The sequence below is a fragment of the Sapajus apella genome, unplaced genomic scaffold (genome assembly GCF_009761245.1).
Source record: "Sapajus apella isolate SASKATOON/1434 unplaced genomic scaffold, GSC_monkey_1.0 scaffold14, whole genome shotgun sequence".
In the NCBI taxonomy this organism is placed as follows: Eukaryota; Metazoa; Chordata; class Mammalia; order Primates; family Cebidae; genus Sapajus; species Sapajus apella.
The window spans coordinates 16700978-16707790 of record NW_022436954.1 but is presented as its reverse complement, the minus strand read 5'-3'; the positions used below and the strand labels follow the sequence as shown (position 1 = coordinate 16707790).

At 44.8% G+C, this 6813-nt stretch overlaps 1 long non-coding RNA gene across 1 annotated transcript in view; it reads left to right on the top strand.

Annotated features, from left to right (window-relative positions):
* LOC116555054 overlaps positions 1-5913 on the top strand; it is an 18970-nt gene extending 13057 nt beyond the window's left edge. The window contains exon 3 of the long non-coding RNA XR_004270354.1: positions 5779-5913. This is a non-coding gene — a long non-coding RNA (uncharacterized LOC116555054). The remainder of the gene's footprint in view (positions 1-5778) is intronic.
* Positions 5914-6813: the final 900 nt, after the last annotated feature.

Here is a 6813-nt window from a genome sequence, read left to right as displayed (position 1 = left end):
TTTTTTTTTTTTTTTTTTTTTGTATTTTTAGTAGAGATGGAGTTTCTTCTTTTTTTTTTTAATAAAGACGGGGGTTTCACCATGTTGGTCAGGCTGGTCTTGAACTCCCGATCTCAGGTGATCCGCCCACCTTGGCCTCCAAAGTGCTTAGATTACAGACGTAAGCCACCACACTCGGCCAAGATAAAGTTTCACCCTGTGGCCCAGGCTGTTCTCAAACCACAGGCTGGTCTCAAAGCAATCTGCCCACATCAGCCTCCCAAACTACAGTACATCCAACCCATGAAATACTATTTAGCAATTAAAAAGAGTGGAGATGGCCAGGCACCGTGGCTCACACCTGTAAAAGCCCAGTACTCTGGGAAGCCGAGACAGGTGGATCACCTGAGGTCAAGAGTTCAAGACCAGCCTGGCCAATAGGGTGAAACCCCATCTCTACTAAAAATACAAACATTAGCCGGGCGTGGTGGCTCAAGCCTGTAATCCCAGCACTTTGGGAGGCCAAGGCGGGTGGATCACGAGGTCAAGAGATCGAGACCATCCTGGTCAACATGGTGAAGCCCCGTCTCTACTAAAAATACAAAAAATTAGCTGGGCATGGTGGCACGTGCCTGTGATCCCAGCTACTCAGGAGGCTGAGGCAGGAGAATTGCCTGAATCCAGGAGACAGAGGTTGCGGTGAGCTGAGATCACGCCATTGCGCTCCAGCCTGGGTAACAAGAGCGAGACTCCGTCTCAAAAAATATATATAAAAATAAAAAAATAAAAATACAAACATTAGCTGGGTGTGGTGGCGGGTACCTGTAATCCCAGCTACTTGGGCAGCTGAGGCAGGAGAATCACTTGAACTCAGGGGACGGAGGTTGCAGTGATCTGAGATCATGCCATTGCACTCCAGCCTGGGCGACAAGAGCAAGGCTCCATCTCAAGAAAAAAAAAACTCCCACTGCTTCACTTGACTAGTTTAAAAAAAAAAAAAAAAAAGAATAAAGAAAGAAGAGTGGAACTACTGATAATATAACTTGGATGAATCTCAAGAGAATTATGCTGAGTGAAAAAGGCCAATACAAAAGGTTATATACTATATAATTCCATTTATATAACATTCTTAAAATGACAATGAGAGACATTAATAGTTGAAACACATTACAGACAGGACCCAGGGGATGGGGATTGAGTTACCTACCCCCTGAAGGCATTCTCTCTGGATTTTCTGGGCAAAGCCTCAATGCAACTTTATCTACTGTGAAACAGCCTTTGCAAAAATTTTTAACAGTAAAAAAATTATGATAGTGAAACAGATCTGACCTAATCAACTCCATCTTGCCTTTAACTGCCCTTGGTTAAATGTGTAGGACAAGCTAACTTTGGGAGAAATTTAGTTTATAGTTTAAATAATAATATCCCTTCTTAAAACTAAACCACCTTTATAAAACTAATAAAAGGCCACAAGTTTAGGATTATGACAGGGGCCTGAACTCCACTAAAATGTAAGCATATGAACCCAGGAAGCAGAGATTGTAGTGATTCAAGATCACGACACTCTACTCCAGCCTGGGCAACAGAGCGAGCCATATCTTAAGAAAATGGGCCGGGCGCGGTGGCTCAGGCCTGTAATCCCAGCACTTTGGGAGGCCGAGGCGGATGGATCACAAGGTCAAGAGATCGAGACCATCCTGGTCAACATGGTGAAACCCCGTCTCTACTAAAAATACAAAACATTAGCTGGGCATGGTGGCGCGTGCCTGTAATCCCAGCTACTCAGGAGGCTGAGGCAGGAGAATTGCCTGAACCCAGGAGACGGAGGTTGCGGTGAGCCGAGATCGCGCCATTGCACTCCAGCCTGGGTAACAAGAGCGAAACTCTGTCTCAAAAAAAAAAAAAAAAAAAAAAGAATTTTTTTTAAAAAAGTAAGCATATTAAATAGTTTTTTTTTGGGGAGGGAGGAGGTTGAGACAGAGTCTTGCTCTGTTACCCAGGCTGGAATGCAGTGGTCCCATCTCAGCTTACTGTGGCCTCTGCCTGCTGGGTTCAAGCTATTCTCATGCCTCAGCCTCCCAGGCAGCTGGGATTAGAGGTGCACACCACCATCCCCAGTTATTTTTTGTATTTTTAGTAGAAACAGCGTTTCACCATGGTGGCCAGGCCGGTCTCGAACTCCTGACCTCTAGAAGATCCACCCGCCTCGGCCTCCCAAAGTGCTGGGATTACAGGTGTGAGCTACTCCACATAGCTTTATTTATTTTTTGAGACAGAGTCTTGCTCTGTCTCCCATGCTGGAGTGCAGTGAAGCGATCTCAGCTCAATGCAACCTCCACCTCCCAGGTTCAAGGGATTCTCCTGCCTCAACCATCCAAATAGCTGAGAGTACAGGCAGGTACCACCACACCTGGCTAATTTTCATATTTTCAGTAGAGACAGGATTTCACCATTTTGGCCAGGCTGGTCTCGAACTCCTGGCCTCATGTGATCCATCTGCCTCGGCCTCCCAAAGTGCTGGGATTACAGGCGTGAGCTACCATGCCCAGCCAAGATTGCCCTTTTAAAGATGTCTTTTCAGACTTTTGCACTTCTGATGACAAGATGACCACACCCCAACCAGCGATTCCTCTGTAGCCCCTAGCCAGAAGCAGACTCATTACATGAGGACCATTTTCCATGTGCCTATGACTGCAACCCCAACCGATTAGCAGTACCCATTCCTAGTCTGCTGTGTGCCAAACTATACTTGAAAAACCCAGCTGAGGCTGGGCGCAATGGCTCACGCCTGTAATCCCAGCATTTGAGAGGCCAGGTGGATGATCACTTGAGGTTAGGAGTTTGAGAACAGCCTGGTCAACAAACACAGTAAAACCCTGTCTGTAACAAAAATTAGCCAGCTATGGTGGTGCACATCTGTAATCCCAGCTACTTGGCGGGCTGAGACATGAGAACTACTTGAGCCTGGGAGGTAGAGGTTGCAGTGAGTCAAGACCATGCCACTGTGTTCCAGCCTGGGAGAAAAGAGAGACTCTATCAAAAAATATAAAAATAAAAATAACACAACACAGCTGGGCACCTCAGTGGCACACGCCTGTAATCCCAGCATTTTGGGAGGCTGAAGCAGGCAGATCACCTGAGGTCAGGAGTGCAAGACCATCCTGGCCAACATGGCAAAACCCCATCTCTACTAAAAATACAAAAATTAGCTGGGAGTGGTGGTGGGCACCTGTAATCTCAGCTACTCAGGAGGCTGAGGCAGAATTGCTTGAATCCAGGAGGCAGAGGTTGCAGTGAGCTGAGATTGCACCACTGCGCTCCAGCCTGGGCAACAAGAGAGAAACTTGAAAACAAAGTGGCCGGGTGCAGTGGCTCATGCTCACTCCCATTTTACAGAGAAAACCTTGGCTCAACACGGTATTACTTGCCCTCCATCAAACCGTAATTTGATTGCTGTTAATATATTTTTTTAAGCCAGTAAGACATAAACTGTGGATTAAAGCTACAACACTGGGTTTTTTTTTCCTTCATCAGGCTTTTCTATACTGTCACGTGCCAACACAAAAAATTCAATACATTTAGCAAGTATGTAGGCACAAGTCATTTTCTAAATATGTCTGCTGATCTTGGTTCAACTATTTTTGTCCATTGAGCATATTTTTGGAGGTCTACACTATGCAGCAAGCCCTACTGCAGGTGAGAGGGATAGAGAGGTGGAAAAAAAACAAACAGACAGGGCCTCCAACCTCCAAGAGCTTGTAGGAAGACAACACTGTAATATACTGTAACTATAACCACTGTACTGAAATGTGGCAAGTGTTACTGTCAATGAAGTACAAAGTGGCATGGTTTGAAAACACCAGCTATCTTCCCCAAAGCAACAGATAATCTCTCACATTTGCTTCCTTACAGTGGTTCTGGCTTCATTCTGCTGATATTCTATAAGCCACAAATTTCAATTCCTATGCCTGAGCAAAAGATCCCCAATGTCCTTCTATACAAATCACTGCAGTGGACACACTCAGTAAGTATGAACAGAAGTTTGTCAGCACAAAGCTCTTTCTCCAAATATAACCTGCAATTTTTGGAAATTCTAGCAATGAAAATAAAGTATCTTTAACTTTTTTGTCAAGTCATGGATATACAGAGTTAAAAGTGACTTGGGCATCATTTTAAACATAAAATCGTGAAAAGTGCCATATAACAGTGCCTCACTCCTGCAATACTGGTGGTTTGGGAGGCCAAGGAGGGAGGATTGAGCACTGAGTCTGAGACCAGCCTGGGCATATAATATGGCAAAACCCCATCTCTACAAAAAAAATAACAAAGATTAGCCGGGCATGGTGGCACACACCGGTAGTCCCAGCTACTCAGGAGGCTGAGGCAGGAAGATCACTTGAGCCTGGGACGTCAAGGCTGCAGTAAGCCATGATTGCACCACTGCACTCTAGCCTGGGTAGGAGAATGACACCCTGTCTCAATCAGTCAATCAGTATCTCAGAAAGTTAGATTCACTTGTCCATTGCTACAAACTCACTAAGGGCATTTCTGAGACATAAGCCCAGGGCTCTTAACTCACCATATAGGGTTCCTTTGCACTGCTGCTGCTTTAAATCCAGTAACAACGAACTTAATGAAGTCTATCTAAGTTTTCTCATTTAATCAATCAGACACATCTATGAGTAAATAATCATAGCACTTTAAAGACTAACTTCATCAAAAACAAGCATACAAAGCACCTACCAGGTACATCCAGTAGCCACCAGATTTAAAAATAAGTGTTCTGAGCTGGCTTAAAAAAAAAAAAAAGAAAGAAAGAAAAAAAGAAGTATTCTGGGCAGGCACGGTGGCTCACTCCTGTAATCCCAACACTTTGGTAGGCCAAGGTGAGCAGATCACTTGATGTCAAGAGTTCAAGACCAGCCTGGCCAACATGGTGAAACTCTGTCTCTACTCAAAATACAAAAATTAGCTGGATGTGGTGGCACGCGCCTGTAATCCCAGGTACTCGGGAGGCTCAGGTTGCAGTGCGCTGAGATCGAGGCCCCGCACTCCAGCGTGGGCAACAGAGTGAGACTCTGTCTCAAAAACAAATAAACACCTGAGTCCATGCTCTTTTCCTGCTGTACAATGCTCCTAAGGGCAGAATAACTGCACTGCACATGTGGCTGTGATACCAAGTCACTTCAAACTTTGACATAATTTCCTGACTGGCAGTTATGTAACTTAGCCATCTTTTCAATCTTTAGATTGGTTTAGCTAACTTCCTTTTATGATTCCTCAAATTGGTGGTCTTCCAGGGTTTCTCTTTTTAAAGAAGCAGAATCCTTTTTCCAAATGAAATCTTATGTGAAAACACTAAAATGTAAAACAGGTCAAAGTTGAGCTACTCGGCCTTAAGCAAAGTGGGAGAACTAAAGCTCTTCCTTACTCTCATGGCCAACTCTTGGGCACCTCCAAGGAATACTTTCAAAAATACTGGTTTAAAACTGAAGACTTGGCTGGGCATGGTGGCTCACGCCTATAATCCCAGCACTTTGGGAAGCTGAGGCAGGCAGATCACGAGGTCAGGAGTTCAAGACTAGCCTGGCAAATATGGTGAAACCCTGTCTCTACTAAAAATACAAAAATTAGCCAGGTGTGGTGGCAGGCCCCTGTCTTCTCAGGTACTCGGGAGGCTGAGGCAGGCTAATTGTTTGAACCCGTGAGGCAGAGGCTGTAGTGAGCCAAGACCATGCCAGTGCACTCCAGCCTGGGCAACAGGAACACTCCGTTTCAAAAAAAAAAAGAAAAGAAAAGAAAAGAAAAAACAAAAACTGAAGACTTTGCTTTCTCCATCTCAGCTCTACCATTTGCCAGCTGTATAACCTTTGAAAAAAAACAATGTTTCACTTTTTCAAACAATGTTTCACTTTTCCTCATCCTTTACAGGTTTGTTACAAATATTACATGGAAGAGTAAATATAAAACTCCCTATACAGGGTTCACATTCAAAAGTTAGTTTCTAGGCCAGGCACAGTGGCTCACGCCTGTAATCCCAGCACTTTGGGAGGCCGAGGCGAGTGGATCACGAGGTCAAGAGATCGACACCATCCTGGTCAACATGGTGAAACCTCGTCTCTACTAAAAATACAAAAAATTAGTTGGGCATGGTGGCGCGTGCCTGTAATCCCAGCTGCTCAGGAGGCTGAGGCAGGAGAATTGCCTGAACCCAGGAGGCGGAGGTTGTGGTGAGCCGAGATCACGCCATTGCACTCCAGCCTGGGTAACAAGAGCAAAACTCCATCTCAAAAAAAAAAAAAAAAAAAAAAAAGTTAGTTTCTTTCTTCTTTAGCTGTAGTGTTAATAGTTGTTGCCAATTCAAGAAAGCTCAATAAATATGTCTGAAGATATTCTTGGCAGCAGAGAAATGAACAAGTAAATGCTCCCTTCAACTAAAATAAACCTAATAAATACTTTATTAAAGGTACCACTGGTATTAGTAACTCCCTCTTAGCCCTTTTGGACTGCTTTAACAAAATACCAAATACTGGCCAGGCGCAGTGGCTCACACCTGTAATCCCAGCACTTTGGGAGGCTGAGGCGGGTGGATCACCTGAGGTCAGGAGTTTGAGACCAGCCTGACCAACATGGTGAAACCCCATCTCTACTAAAAATACAAAATTAGCTGGGCATGGTGGCCCATGCCGGTGCGTACCTGTCATTCCAGCCATTTGGGAAGCTGAGGCAGGAGAACAGCTTGAACCCAGGAGGCAGAGGTTGCAGTGAGCTGATAGTGAGCAAGCACCACTGCACTCCAGCCTGGGCAACAGGAGCAAAACTCCTCTCAAAAAA